Source organism: Condylostylus longicornis, unplaced genomic scaffold (genome assembly GCF_029603195.1).
Source record: "Condylostylus longicornis isolate FDR11 unplaced genomic scaffold, ASM2960319v2 ptg000051l, whole genome shotgun sequence".
Lineage (NCBI taxonomy): Eukaryota > Metazoa > Arthropoda > Insecta > Diptera > Dolichopodidae > Condylostylus > Condylostylus longicornis.
The window spans coordinates 1,001,401-1,016,295 of record NW_026578020.1 but is presented as its reverse complement, the minus strand read 5'-3'; the positions used below and the strand labels follow the sequence as shown (position 1 = coordinate 1,016,295).

Sequence of the window (14,895 nt, the reverse complement as noted above, 5' to 3'; positions counted from 1 at the left end):
ACTTTTCTCAAAAATACACATATTTATATTTAGTTAAAAAGAAAAATATAAATTTAATTAATATTTATAATTTAATGTATGGTTAAATTTATTAAATAATGAAAAATCAGAAACATAAATACATTAAATGTGCAACAAAATTTTAATTCAATTAAATAATTTAAATAATTAAATAATTAATAAAAACAAATAAAAAAAGAAATATCTAAAATCTTTCAAAATTTTCTATACATTTTACTCTTCGCATAATCGAAAATTCCCTATGTATATAAATACGAAATTAATTTTAAACACTATGTTAGACATTCGTCCTTAATTAAAGGGAAAATTCGTATATTATTAATATGAATATATTGAGAAAAAATACAAACTAATAAAAAAATGCTAAAAATTATAATAGTCAAAATATATTGTTAAAAGCGTTTACAAAATAATATGTGTTTTTTGCACTTTATATATATGCTTAAAAATAAAATTTATATAGATAATATTTATGGTTGTTAAAACATTGAATGAAATCATTTAATGAAAAAAAATGTTAAAAATTTGTTGAATTAAAAAAAGGTTTGTTCTGATCAAATAAATCTCAACTATAATAATATAAAAAGAAGGTTACTTACATATATTTATTTATTACGTGCATGTATGTATTTAAATATCTATACATAAAAGTATATAATAGGACCTTGAATAAATTTTCGCTGATATCTTCTTAAAAGTTAAAAAAGAAAAGTTAGAAGATTTATGTTTCAAAGTTTAATTTAAAAGTTCCATCAATAACTTCCATTACTAAATTTATTGTTATTAGGATTATAAGTAACAGACTTTTTGTTCATTATTGTCCTAAATGAGAATTTATATACTCCTGAAAGTTATAGGTTTAATATGTGTCTCACGACACTTCAAAACTATAATAAAATTTAACCAAAATATTTTTACTCTATAGATTATAATTATAATATAGAAAGTACAAAAAACTTATTTAAAGTAAGTAGTATACTTATAATTTTTGTCATTAAATTTTGCATTTAATTCATGAAATACAAATTTATAGAAATAGGAAAAGATATCTCTTCTTGAAATCAGCAATAACTCATGACTTAGATTTGAAAAATGTATTACTGCAATATTGAATGTCAAGGAAATTATTATTTTTTTATGAAAATAATATTTATATAATAATATATACGTACATACATACATGCCTACGTTTATTTGTATATGTTTTCTATGCAATTCACTGTTTTTTTATGTTTGAGTTTATTTTGAATTGGAAACGTTTGAATCTAATTATTATTTCTAAAAATTAAAAAAATATTTTCTAATATGTCTAAATAACGGCATATAGACACATATTCTTCAAATCAAGCGTACATAAGCTTCCTACAGGTTTTTCAAAATTTTCTCTACCTTATTTTTTTTTTATTTGTTTTTATATTTTCATTTACTCTGACGCAATAATGTTTTTTCGTTAAATTACGTACACACGTACAACTTTCACGAACATTGTTATTAGCATGAATTTCAAACTTCCTCCAACTTCTACCAATTTATGAAATTTGTTTTCAAGAAAATCATGTGGGAGGGAAGGGAAAACACTTGTTTTTGGTTTGTTTTGATTTTGTCCTTTTCATTTTCATAAAATTCAATTATTGAGTAACCTTATTGAGTTTTTAATCTAAATTTTTATGATTATGCATACGCATTATATAAATTATTCGTGCATATAGTTATTACAATTTTTTTGTTTTATAGTTACAGAATTTTAACTATACAATATTAAAGTTTCCATATCAAAAGCTTATAAAATAATAAGTAAAATTTAATAATGTAATTTCGTATTGGATTATAATATTAATGGATTATAAATTAATGAAAGGATTATAAATTTATAAGGAACATTCTAAATTGGGGAAAATTGTTGTTATAAATTCGTATTAAGTGTGTTTATTTAGAAAATATATTAACTAATATATTAAATAAAAAAAAAAACATTTTTCGAGTGTTAAATTTTTATGTATATTTCATTATGCAAATAATTGATATTAAAATCATATACATATAATAAAACACATATATAATAAATTGAAAATGCTAAATAAAATTAATTTAAAAATTATTTTTAAAAAATTTCAAAAATAATCACAAAAAAATTCAATGACTATATAATATATTAAAAAATACTAATTAATCAAACAACTACAATATTTAACCTATAAGTTTATTAAAAAAAATTATAAAATATTTAAAAAAACAAAGATAAAACACAAATAATTAAAGCAAATTAAATCAAAGTATACTATTTTTAACCAAATATCAGGAATTTATAAATCACATGCAATTATATATACATATGTACATATAAATAAATTTATTTATTCAAAAAACTAAAATCAAAGATTTTTTTAAGACACTAAAAAGGTAAAGATTATAAAAATATTTATTGAAAACTTTATTTGATATTTTATAATTGTAAATGCTTAAAGTACAAAAAATGTCACGCTCGGTTACAATGAAAACTATTGCACCCAGCATAAGAAGGAGAAGACGTTGTGAAAAACATCATTTAGAATTATATCGTGATCAGCCTGATGTTGTTCCGTGCTGGGATAATATACCAGCACCTCCTATTACACCCCCCCCAGCATTCTTAGCACCAGGGTTTAATAAATTATTGGCTATTAAGCGAGGTACTTATACATATATAAGTTGTAGTTATTTAAAAAAAAGATTAATGAAACTTAAAAATCAAAATCAAAATCAAATTAAAATGTAATGAGTAATATTAAAATTAAAATCATTTGCATAATATATAGCTATAAAATGTTTTATAACGGAATTTCAATCAAGTTTTATATTGATTCTATAAAATCATATCATGTCTATTTTTATTGAAACAGTTTTCTGTCTTTAGTAACTTAGTAAAATTAATAAGTTGTTAAATTAACATTTGTTGTTATAATTTTGGTAGGTGAAAGCCAGGACACAATTTAAACATTTTATATTTTTAAAGCATTCATCCTCGTTGCATAAGTTAAGCATACTAACAACAACTTACTTTCTGCAATTAAATCGTTTTTAGCAATAAATTGCATGTGCAATTATTGGTAACTGGCACGATAACTTAAAAACAAATAATAATACAATCGGCACCAAACTTTTACAAGTTGTTTCTTTTCTGCCAGGAATAGCCGCTATTGTAATTGGACAAATTTGGACAACGGTTTTAGGTAGCTGCCATATCACTCAAAGATTATCTATTTTAAGTATTTCAAAACAGATATTAATGTTGAATTTTGCAAGGGTGTGTTCAATTACACCATGACTTCAATAATGCGCTTACGACGTAAATTTTACAAAGTATCAAATTTCAAAAAAGTTGAGTAGAAGCTCTTGACTTTTTGTACACTTTTCCTAAATGCGTTTTATACGTAGTGGAGACGTAAAATAAAAGTAAATCGGGTATTGAAAAAATCGATAAATTTTCTTATACCTTGTCATATATATTGTTGTCATAAATAACCAATTAAATAAATTAGCATTTATTTTCTGCAATAAAGTGCTAATTATTAAATTTTTTTCCTTAAATGCAGCATAAAAATGCAATGTTTTTAATGACTTGGTAACTATTGTTAAAAATTAACATTTTTACAGAACTTTAAATTGAATTTTTCAAACAAACGTCAAAGTATGTAATAATATTGTAAAAATTTTATTCCAAAATGTACGAAAAGCTTTAGTAGTTTTTTTTACAATGTAAAGGTATTGAAAGGTTTGAGACGGTACTACAACCGTATTAATACCGAACTTAAATCTTTTTTACAGCATTATTGAAGTCACGGACACTTCTCTTATATTCTTAAAATGCTAATGAAATTGCTGAACTGGTTCGGGTAGCTGTATAGAACTCCAAAAGCAAATTAGGAAAACTAATAAACTTAGATTGATGAAACTTGGCTCTCATGTTTCTAATTACAGGTCAGATATATCCCTGAAGTTTTGGATGGGGAAATTGAATACTTAACTCCCGGAATCCCAGTTGAAAGTTTTTGTTTTGGACAAAAAGGCGTATCGACTTAAATGTCTAGTACTTCTACAATTTTTAACCGCTTTTAAAAATTAATGTGCAATTGAAAGCTGAAAAGTAGCCTTTATTTAAAGAAAAAAAGAAAAAAGAAATGGTAAATTTTTCACAAAGTCATCAATTAGTAAAAAATTTACCATATTCAATTTTTTCTTTCATAATTTGAAAGATTTTGAGTTGGTCTACAGATTACATCTTAATAATTTTTTAACTAACGATTTTTTTCATTGAATTGTTCCACCTTTCTGTCCCTGAGAGATTATACCACATTACCACGTGTTTAATACGTCAAAAAAGTTAGTATTTTTTGTTATTTCACATAACATTTTGTAATTCTCAAGCAAATGCTCTATAAAAATTACAAGCAGAACTACACACGTTTAACTTTAAAAACTTTGAAAAAATCCCGCCTGCTAAAATTAAAAACGTAAAAAAATATTTCTATTACATGAGCGTTCTTTTGAATGTCAAGTTTAAAATTATGAAATTTATAAATAAACAAAATTTATAAGTTATAATTGGCATTCAGAAATTTATTTTTTTATTTTGTTAAAGAATCAAAAAAAAAATTGTGTATGTAAAAGTTTTGTTCTTTATTTTTGTAAGAATGTTGCCATCTTAAGTATTAGAATTGCAGCAGATACAATACTCGTATGTATTATTAAGTAACAAATAACTCTCACTTTTTATAAAAAGCGATGTTTATGATTGAAATGAATTTTAATCATAAAAGTCAAGAAAATATATTTTTAAGCTTTAAAATATATTTTAAATATTTTTTAAATTATTTATTTTTATTTTAAAATTTTGGGCGATTGAAATTAAAAAGAAAGTAATGTAGCTCATTCCACAATGAATAAAATAAATAGTTTTTTAATACCATTTTATGATTAAATAAAAATCTACAATTTTTACAAAATAGAAATATTTTTGTCCAACGATTTTATTGATTTTTAACTCGTTAAATTCCACACATAAAAGCCAATTGGTTACAGTTTCTGTCAATTAAAAACAAATCTATAGTATAAAATGCTTATTTGAACAAAACTAATGAAGATTGTGGAAGACTTTTCCAATTAAAATTTCAGTTTCAAAAAATTTTAATTATGTACATATGAGTGTATTTCAAAATATTGAAAACGCCGCTTTTTGTTTTAACAAATACTGCGTATCTTCATATATACGAGTACCACTACAAAAATTTTTGTGTTGGTGACAACATTCTTATGTATGTAGGTAGATATATAAATTCGTAATATATTTTTATTTTTAATTTGATTTTTTTTTTTATTTTTGGCAAATATTTTTGGTATTTAAATAATTTATGAAACAAAAATTCTAAATTTTATGAGTGACTCATTTAAAATTTATTTGTTATGCATAGTATATTTTGAAAGTGAAAAAAAAAAATTTATCAAGTGATATTAAAAATAAATTCGATATTCTAAAACAGGGTGTCCATTCTGAATGATTTCATTTTATTAGCGCAAATTTTGGTTTTCAAAATTTTGCTTTATTTTTGGTTAAAATAACAGTCTGCTACATTTATTTTTTTTAATCGAAAAATTTCATATACATATATATTTGTAATATAATATATTTTGCATGTTCATACGCATTAGTACAATTATTTAACTTTCCATATCTGTTGAATATGTATAAAATGTATTTGAATATGTACATACGTATATTTTAAAGAATGCCTACCTTATACTTTCTGTATTTTTAATAACATGGTCATTTGTAGCTTTGATTTGTAGTAGGTCAACAGTGTACCGGTCAAGAGTTAACTCATGCGTTTTTTTCGCATCGCTGTTGTTTTCTCTGTTGGCGATCATGCAGTGCAATTGTTGGTCATTATAACAAAAGCTGTTTCTTTCGCTTATAAGTCTCACCAAATCTTAATAATTTAAAAAATTTAAAAAACGATCACAGAACGTAATGAAGAATCTCTCAATGAATTACAAGCGGATGCTTTATCTGATTGTCCGAGTGAGACATGAGATAAATTTTCAGTAAAATTCCCGGTCAACAATGTGTTAAAAAGTAAAATAGTTTATTTTAAGTTACAAATAACCATGAAAATATTTTATAAAAAATTTAAATAGAAATTAAATTATAATTTAAATTTATTGAAATGTGTCTAAAATTTAGCATTTAAGAGAAAAACGATGCGAAAAATTTGGAACAAAAACAACGCCCTTCTATCTTAATTCAGCAATTTTCAGTGCCCATTGTAATATTGGTTAAAATCGATTGAGGAATAAATTTCTCATCTGTGCACAATATATTTCCATCTTAAATGCTGTAGAAGTGTGAAATTAATAAATATGTACAGCTTTTTCCAATTTAGTTAGGAATGTGGTTTTATGAAATTGATTAAAAAATCATATAAAACTGATCAAATTTCTCTTTTCTTTATTTTAGCCGAGGTCCTCTGATAAAAATGCCGTGTAGAAATGAATAGGTATACATATATACCAACATTTTAATATTTATAATTTTAAGATTAAATCAAATTAAACTATTGAATTTCATAATGGTTCTTCGTTTGTTTTTTAAAATTTTCTTTTATTAAATTATTATTTATCTGATCCTTGGTGCAGTGGTTATGGCACCGGCCCTTTAACCGAAGGGTCTCGGGTTCAAACCCCGGTCAGGTCACTATAAAAATTATATTCAATATTATATAACTTAATATGCAATACTAATAAATATGATACAAGTAATTTTCAAATATTTATAATATTCGATACTAAAAAAACTAAGAAAAATAAACAGTAAATATTAATAATCTCAAATAATTAATATAAATAAAACTACGGCAGGCTAGTCACCTACCTAGCTAACTCTCTATGACTATAGAAACTAGGGCATGATAGATATCATGCACTAGCCCTATACTTCTCCTAGGAGTGAAGAAGGAAAAAAAAAAAAATTATTATTTGAAATTTTTTAAGAATATGAAAATATTGTTTTTGCGCCTGTTGTATAGAATGGTCCATTTTTTTGCTTAAATTTGATTGCCAATATTTTTTCTAAATTTTAAAAATTATTTTAAAAAAAGTTTTGGCTTCTGTATCATGTAGGTTTTATTTTCTAATCAATTCAGGTTTTGAGACGTTTAAGATTCTTGTCAAATTCATCAAAGTTATAATCATCCAAACAAATGATTATAACTTCGGAACCGAAGCCTTCTGTATATTTATAAATGTATAATATGTCGCTGTAAGTATTCAAACAGGAAAATGTGGCATGGTTCGAAAAAGTTTTTATCGTAAAGCGCGATTGTCAATTAAGTTTGAATCATATAAATCACAAAATTAATAAAATTCAACTTAATAAAATTTTGAAAATACTCGTACGTCCTCATTGTAATATTTTCTAAAGTAATACAAATTAATGCAAAATTGTTGATTATCTATAAAATAAAATATTATCTTTTTAATGCTCGTAAAATTTTCTAAATTTTGTATTCAAGTAACAACAAAACTGTAAACAACAAAAAATACAGCTTTTGTTAATATTAAGTAAAAATGTTCTATAAGTGTAATGAGAAATAAAAATTAATATAAAAGTCATTTCAGTACAAATAAGCATAGGTCGTTTCTCAGTTTATTAAAGATTTTAAAAGCATTGCAAATTGCAAAGGACATGAAGATTTTCAGCGAAAAGATTTCAGTAAATATTTCCTCAAAATGATTGAGCGAAAACATTAAATTTATCAATAAATCTAACTATTCACCACTTTTTAAATAGGTTCTCTGAAACAAAGACAAATCGACTTTATTGAACAAAAAAGAAGAAGAAATAAATTCTATGCAAAAAAACTAAAGTAGAATCCGAAACTCACTTTTCCGAAATGTGGAAATGAAACAAATTCCGATTTGGAGATTATTTCCAAAAATATTACTTCCGTCTTCTGTAATATACCAGGCTTACATACCAAGTTAAGTCAATACGACTTTATTTAATTTTTTTGCAAATTATTAATGGTTTTTTTTATATACAGAGTGATTCTGTAAGGAGTACAATATTATATAACATTGTTTAGGGTTTAGATGACAAATCATTGGCACATTTCAAATTTTGGAAAAAATTTAAAAATTTTTTTTGTATAAATTTTTAGAAAGAATTATTGTAGTTTGTTTATCACTCACATTCGTTTTAATAAAAGCTTACATTTTTCACAATATTGCAAGTGTTGTTGTAGTACTCGTAATACAGTCTATCTCAAGCTTCGTGCAGAATTCAATTATGTTTTTTCTTTTTATCCATCGTTAAGGGTATATTCACTTGGTATGGAGTTTGTAACCACTTGAAGGAGTCATCTCCGGTACGGACATGTTTATATTGCGTTGATTTGGACATGTCCGTCAGTCTGATCGCACGATAACTCAAAAACGAATAACGCAATCGACACCAAACTTTCAGAAGTTTTTGCTTTTGTGCCAACGGCGATTGTAATTGTACCAATTCAGACAACGGGTTCGGGTACCTGCCATACAACTCCGAAAGTTAATTTTTAATATTTGAAAAAATAATAAAGCTGAATTCGTGAAACTCGGCAATAGTGTGTCCAATTTCAGATAAGGTATAACCCTGAAGTTTTGGTGGAATGACTTGCAGGTCCGGAAAGCTGCCATACAACTCCAAATAAAAATTTTAAATATTTGGAAAAATACTAAAGCTATAGATACTAAATCTATAGATTCATGAAATTAGGCAGTCTTGTGTCCACTTATAGGTCAGGCATAATATCCGGAAAGTTTCTAATGAATGGTTTAAGCGGTTCGAGTATTTTAACAATGAAAGCTAATTTTAAATATTTTAAAAAGAAATTTTTAAACTAAGATTGCCAAAGTGCAGGGTTTATACCGACTGAAACATTTTTACTTGTTTATTACTTACATTTTGTAAGATTGAGTTGATATCATTTTTTTATTGAAATAAAAATTATTTGATACTTACATATGTATTATATAGCTAATTAACTCTTCTCTATACTAGACTTCTTTATAAGACTATAGAAAGTTATTTTTCAGTTTAATTCCCTTATAAAAACTTCTCGGCACCTTTGCATAACAAAATATATAATTTTTAAAATTTGGCACGCACGTCTCACAAGTTTTGCCACCCCGGGGTTAGAGTATCAAAAACTGTTAAAATTTTTATTTGGAACTAGTTGTGAAATCTCAACGGTTTCCGAGATGCAGGTATTTTAATGAATTTTCATGAAATTTTTACTTGCCCAAGCTTTTTTGCTTACAACTTCCCTTCCAAAAAAGATAGTGTTGCAGTATTTCGAGAAATTATTTCGGTGCTTTGAGTTAAGCTAAACCTAAACCTAAACCTATCAACCTAAATAAAAATATATTATTTTTTGTACGTCAGTTGTTTTGCCAGTATTACAATTTTAAAAACTGGACGTACCATACATATCTTATATATTTTGATATGTTGGTCTGTAGGTATAAAAATACGTCGTTATTTTAAAAGTTATAATATTAGTTGACTTACATACTATTTTCGTCAGAAATTTGTTGTGAAACAAAGTAGTCGAAATAAAGGTATTAAAAATTTTGAAGCTTTTGAATTTGAATTTATGCCATTGCACACCTTATCAAACTTATAAATTGTTTACAAAAATATGAACTAAGATCTAAAAGTGTCATCATATTTATAATACAAATTAATTATCGTAAAAATTTTGAATAGTACGTTGATTAATTTGCAAAATTAAATCGTTTGTTAATAATTTTAAGAAAATAAAATTTTTGTTTCTTCAAGAATTGTACATTTAAAGATCAATTATATAGTTTATTTAATTTTCCGCCCACATTTAATTATAAAGACATATTTATCTAAATTTATTTTCTGCGATATTCAAAAATATTAAGAATGTATGTATATATTAATAAGTGTTATTTTGTGTACACATTCGGTGACGTTGTTGGCAAAATTGTTGATTATTAATCATTGGGTTATTTCTTTTAGCACTTTTACAAAAAATTTTTGAAAAAAGGTGCTTATTAGTTTCACTCTGACCGTCCGACCGTCCGTCTTTCTGTGGACATGTTTACAAAACTTCTCCACTATTTTTTAACTACTTATTGCAGTGAAACCATAAGCGTTTTTCAAATTTTGCATGAGCAGAAATATAATGGCTGGCTTTTTCTACCGCGGCATAATATATTTAAAGTTAAAAAAAAAAATTCCCCTTAAAATTTACCGTTATCTAAAATCCTAATTTTTGATGTCGTTTTTTCAAATTTTTGATGCCGTTTTTTTTCAAGTTTTTGATATCGTTTTTCCTCTAGACCCCAGATTGTGGAATTCTGAAATTTTAACAGCTTTTAGACACTAATAAATAGTTCATTTCATTAGAAGAAAGCATTTTTCCACCTCCACCCCCCTCAAGTTATCATCTTTGAAATTTCTAAAATTTTAATTTTTTGCACCTTATATTTGCGAAACCGCAAGCTTTTCCAAATTTCTATAAAAACCGAAAGCTAACGGTAAATTCTATGTCATTAATTATAATTATTTTTCTTAACTCAAGCAATTAACCCTTAAAATCGAGCATTATGTTAACTCCTCTTTAAATTAATTTTTACTGCATTTTAAAGACTGCAATAAATAGCCCATTCTATAATTAGGATGCAATCGTTGAAATAGTTTCGTATATGAATGAAAGTAATTTTAATAATATGCTAGGTATAGATAGATTATTTTTAAAAGCAATATTTTCACTTGTTGAAGGGAAAAGTGCTACAATACAAACCATTGGTTTGAACAAATTTTATTTCTTGTAGCATGTTATCTCTTTCGTTTTTTGAACAATATGATATTATTTTTTTTTTCAAGGTGAAGTTGTCAAAAATGACTTGCCTGAAAAGCATTTATTTTTAGTTATTTGAAATCAGTTATATTTTTACTTTTCAGTAGTATTGATAATAATTTCATAGTGTTTTTAATATTATCTTTTTGCATATTGGATAGTTAGAAAAAAAAATAATATAATTAAATTGAATATACTAATTGTACGATATTAAAACGTTTGTATAAATGGTTATTTATCATAAAGAAAAATTATAAATAAATAAAACCAAAGACTATGGTGACGGCGAATATTATTATTGGTAATGTGGCAACTCTGTTATGTGATGAAAGTTGTATATTTTGTGAAAACTGGTTTAACGAGCTAAACAAACATAATATATTTGAAATTTTTGTTTTAATATAAAAGATTAACTTACGTATAAGATTTAGTTTAGCGAAAAATAAAAAAAATAAGCTTTTCGCCATCTTTTGTTCATTGTAGTTTAATTAGAATAATAAGTTTTTTGTAATATGAAAATTATTTTGAATTTATTATTATGAAACATACTTTGAATTTCACCATGAACATAAGTTTAACGTCTTGTTTAAATGTGCAAGAAAGATTATGTGGACTGTTTTACAAATTTCGGAAAATATTTCAAAAGTAATAAAAACAGATGAAACAAAATTATAAATAAATAAAAATAATAAATAAAATTTTTCTTTTGGGAAGAGCGAAATAAAATTCATTAAAATATAAATTATTTGACACGTAATTAAATAATATGTAGGTTTTTCTGGCAGACTATGATATCTACATTTTTGCAATTTCGAATAAAACATCATTGAATTTTTTTTGTGTTATTTTGGTTTTACTATAACATTAACTGGTTAAAATTTAGTGAAGATGTTTTGAAAAGTTAGCATTTTAAAACGCTGCTTCTAAATATTATATAGCATTAAAATTTTTCCATATCAAATAAGATATACACTTTTTCCAATTTTAATTAGAATTAATCAGAACTGAATAAGTCTGAACAGAGATAAGTGATTATCTAGTTTTAAATGTTTTTACCATGCGTTTCACTTATATGAAAATAACCAACATCGACATTTAAATATGAAATGTAGAAATGAATATGTGCAGATGTTTCATTTTCTACTTGAACGAAACGATAAAAAAACTAGAGAACATTTTCATTTCAAAAGTGTATAACATGACATATCTATATTTCAACGCCTTTTAACGATACTTTTATGTTTTACTTAACGAAAATTTTATAATCTCGAGAAGTAAATAACTGTTGATACCTAATTTTGTCAGAAAAATTTTTGGAACAATTGGTTAGTTGTTTTAAAAATTTGTTTTTAAACTAATGGAAAAATTAATTTTTTTTTTTGCATTAGAAAGCGCTTAAAATTTAAGTAATACTGCATTCATAACTATTTTTTGTCAAAAATGCAGATATGATGTTCTGACATTATATATTACAAAATTGATATATTAAAAAAATCTGATGTGGTCAGGCACTTAACCGACCGTAATGTGTTGTCTAGTTAACTGAAAGTGTTACAGATTATTATAAAAATGCCTGTTAAATAGTTAAGTAAGTTTATAGTTAACATACCTAGAGAAATGTAAATTTGGCTTTTAGTAGAGTTTCGCTGTATTCCACCCGAATTCCCTGAAATGCCGCCCCCCGCAGTTGGTTTTGGCCCAACCAGAACTTAAGTATCAAATTTCAAGAAACTCCATCAATTCGTTCCGCAGATATGGTAAAAAATGTAAAATCGGCCTTCAGATCCGTTTCCGAGCCCTGATCTTTCCAAAAAATTTATAGATTCATTGTTTTAATACGAAGAATTTAAATATTAAATTTCAATGAGATCGGTTGATTATTTCCCTTTATATATAAAGGGAAATAATATACGTTTATAAACGTGCAATTACTGACGCCTGATTTCTTCTAAAAGTTAGGAGGTTTCGCGGACGGTTGAGTGAAGCTTATATATGAAATTTCAAGTAAATCTTTTAAATATTTTCTTCATAAATCCCAAAAGTTTATCAATCCGTGCCATAGTCGAAAAAAAACTTACATATAAAATTTCATCAAAATCGGTTGCGATGCACGCGTGCACACACAGATCACGAGGCATGGGGCAGCAGTGATACCGATAATAGAGAATAGAGTCGTTGCTAGAATAAGTAATTCAAGAGAATCTATAGGTATTCAATGTAGGGAATTCCCTAACTTTTATTACTAGAGTTAGAGGGGAGGTATTCGATCTCACGTTCGGCAGTCCGAGCGTGGGATATTTAGTACGCGACTGGAGGGTATCGAAAGGGTCTTTATGTCGGACCATAAGATCATCCGATTTAGTTTGGGAGACTAATGGAGGAGAGGCTCTCCTTCAGAAACTCTAGGAAAGCTAATTGGGAGAAATATAGGAAGGACTTGAGCGGGACCCGGTCGTTGGGATGGTAAGACATCCCCTGGTGCTGGAAAGAGCTTTGGAAGAGGTTGGGAAGGCCATGGTCAAGTCATTTGAGTCGAACTGTCCCCTTAATAGGCCGTTGAGAGCAGGCAACGCGCTATGATGGGCCCGAAGGCTAGAGGACATGAGGGGCGAGGTTCGCAGGCTTTTCAATAAAGCCAAACGAGATGAGACCTGGGACAGGTATAGGGAAAAATTGACCACCTATAACAAGGAGATCCGCAGGGCCAAGCGTAGAAGCTCCAGATCCTTTTGTGAAGGCATAGCATAGCAAAGGACAACGTTCTAAGATCATTATATTTTCAAATATTATTTACTTCTCGGTTTGTGTTTCTAATAATAACGTAAAACGTATCATTTATTTCTTGGCTTGTGTTTCTAATTATAAAAAGTATAAAAGAAAAACGTGCTTTTGTTATACAAACAATTTTTTCAGAAAATCTTAAATAGAGTTGTTTCGGGGCTAAAAAGTTCAAATGTCAGATTTTTCTGGAACCCTAGTGACCTTTTAAGAGAAAGTGCCTTTTGTCCCATGTTGCTAGCCCTTCTAGAAGTACCCGTACTTTTTGACACCTGAGAAGTAACTATATATACTCGTATATATTATAATGTAAAATAGGATGGTTTTTAAGAATTATACGAAATATGAATAAAATATAGAATTATAAAGTTAAATTCAAGAAGGTTATGCTTGCCTGGATGTATTTTTCTTTTTTTTGGATTATTTTAAATTTTTTTTTTATTTTCTTTAAATTATAACATATAAATATTATTATAAAAGTTTAAAGAAAATTTCCAAAAACATATTGTTATAATATGTGCCTATATTTTTTTCAAAGCTTCCTAACTAATTTTTTATAAGCTTCCTATATGAATTGAATAATATTCAAAACTGTGGTTTGGCATATAGAAATACATATTTATTAAATCATGGGGGTAAAATACAGAAATAAATTTTTCAAATAAAGAAAAGGTTTAGGCATATATAAAATAATATTTTTATTCAAATATATGTATGTACATAACTGTATTAGAATTGAACATTTGTTCAAAAAATTAGAAATAAAATATTAAACACAAATATACATAATTATGCGGGTGAACATATAGAATTAAATTTTTCAAATAAAGAAAAGGTTTAGACAAAAATAAAATAATAATTGTATTCACATATATGAATGTACATATGAATGTAATTTTTCAAATAAAGAAAAGGTTAAGGCAAAAACAAAGTAATAATTTTATTCAAACATATGTATGTACATATTTATGTATTAAAATTTAGCATTTTGCAGTTTTTCTCTTGGAACAATAAAAATAAAATTTAAGTACATATGTACATAAATTCTGTATGTATATTTTTTTAAAGCTTGCTGACGAAACATAATGTTCAAAACAATAACAAATAAAGCATTAATATTCAGATGCCACAAAACATCTGATGTCTTTGGTAAAAGCTGACATTTATTTACGTTAAGATTAATTCGATTTTC

The 14,895-nt window shown here is 25.9% G+C and overlaps 1 protein-coding gene across 7 annotated transcripts in view; it reads left to right on the top strand.

Moving 5' to 3' along the window:
- LOC129611518 (phosphatase and actin regulator 1) overlaps positions 1-14,895 on the top strand; it is a 112,085-nt gene that overhangs the window by 70,426 nt on the left and 26,764 nt on the right. The window lies entirely within an intron of this gene.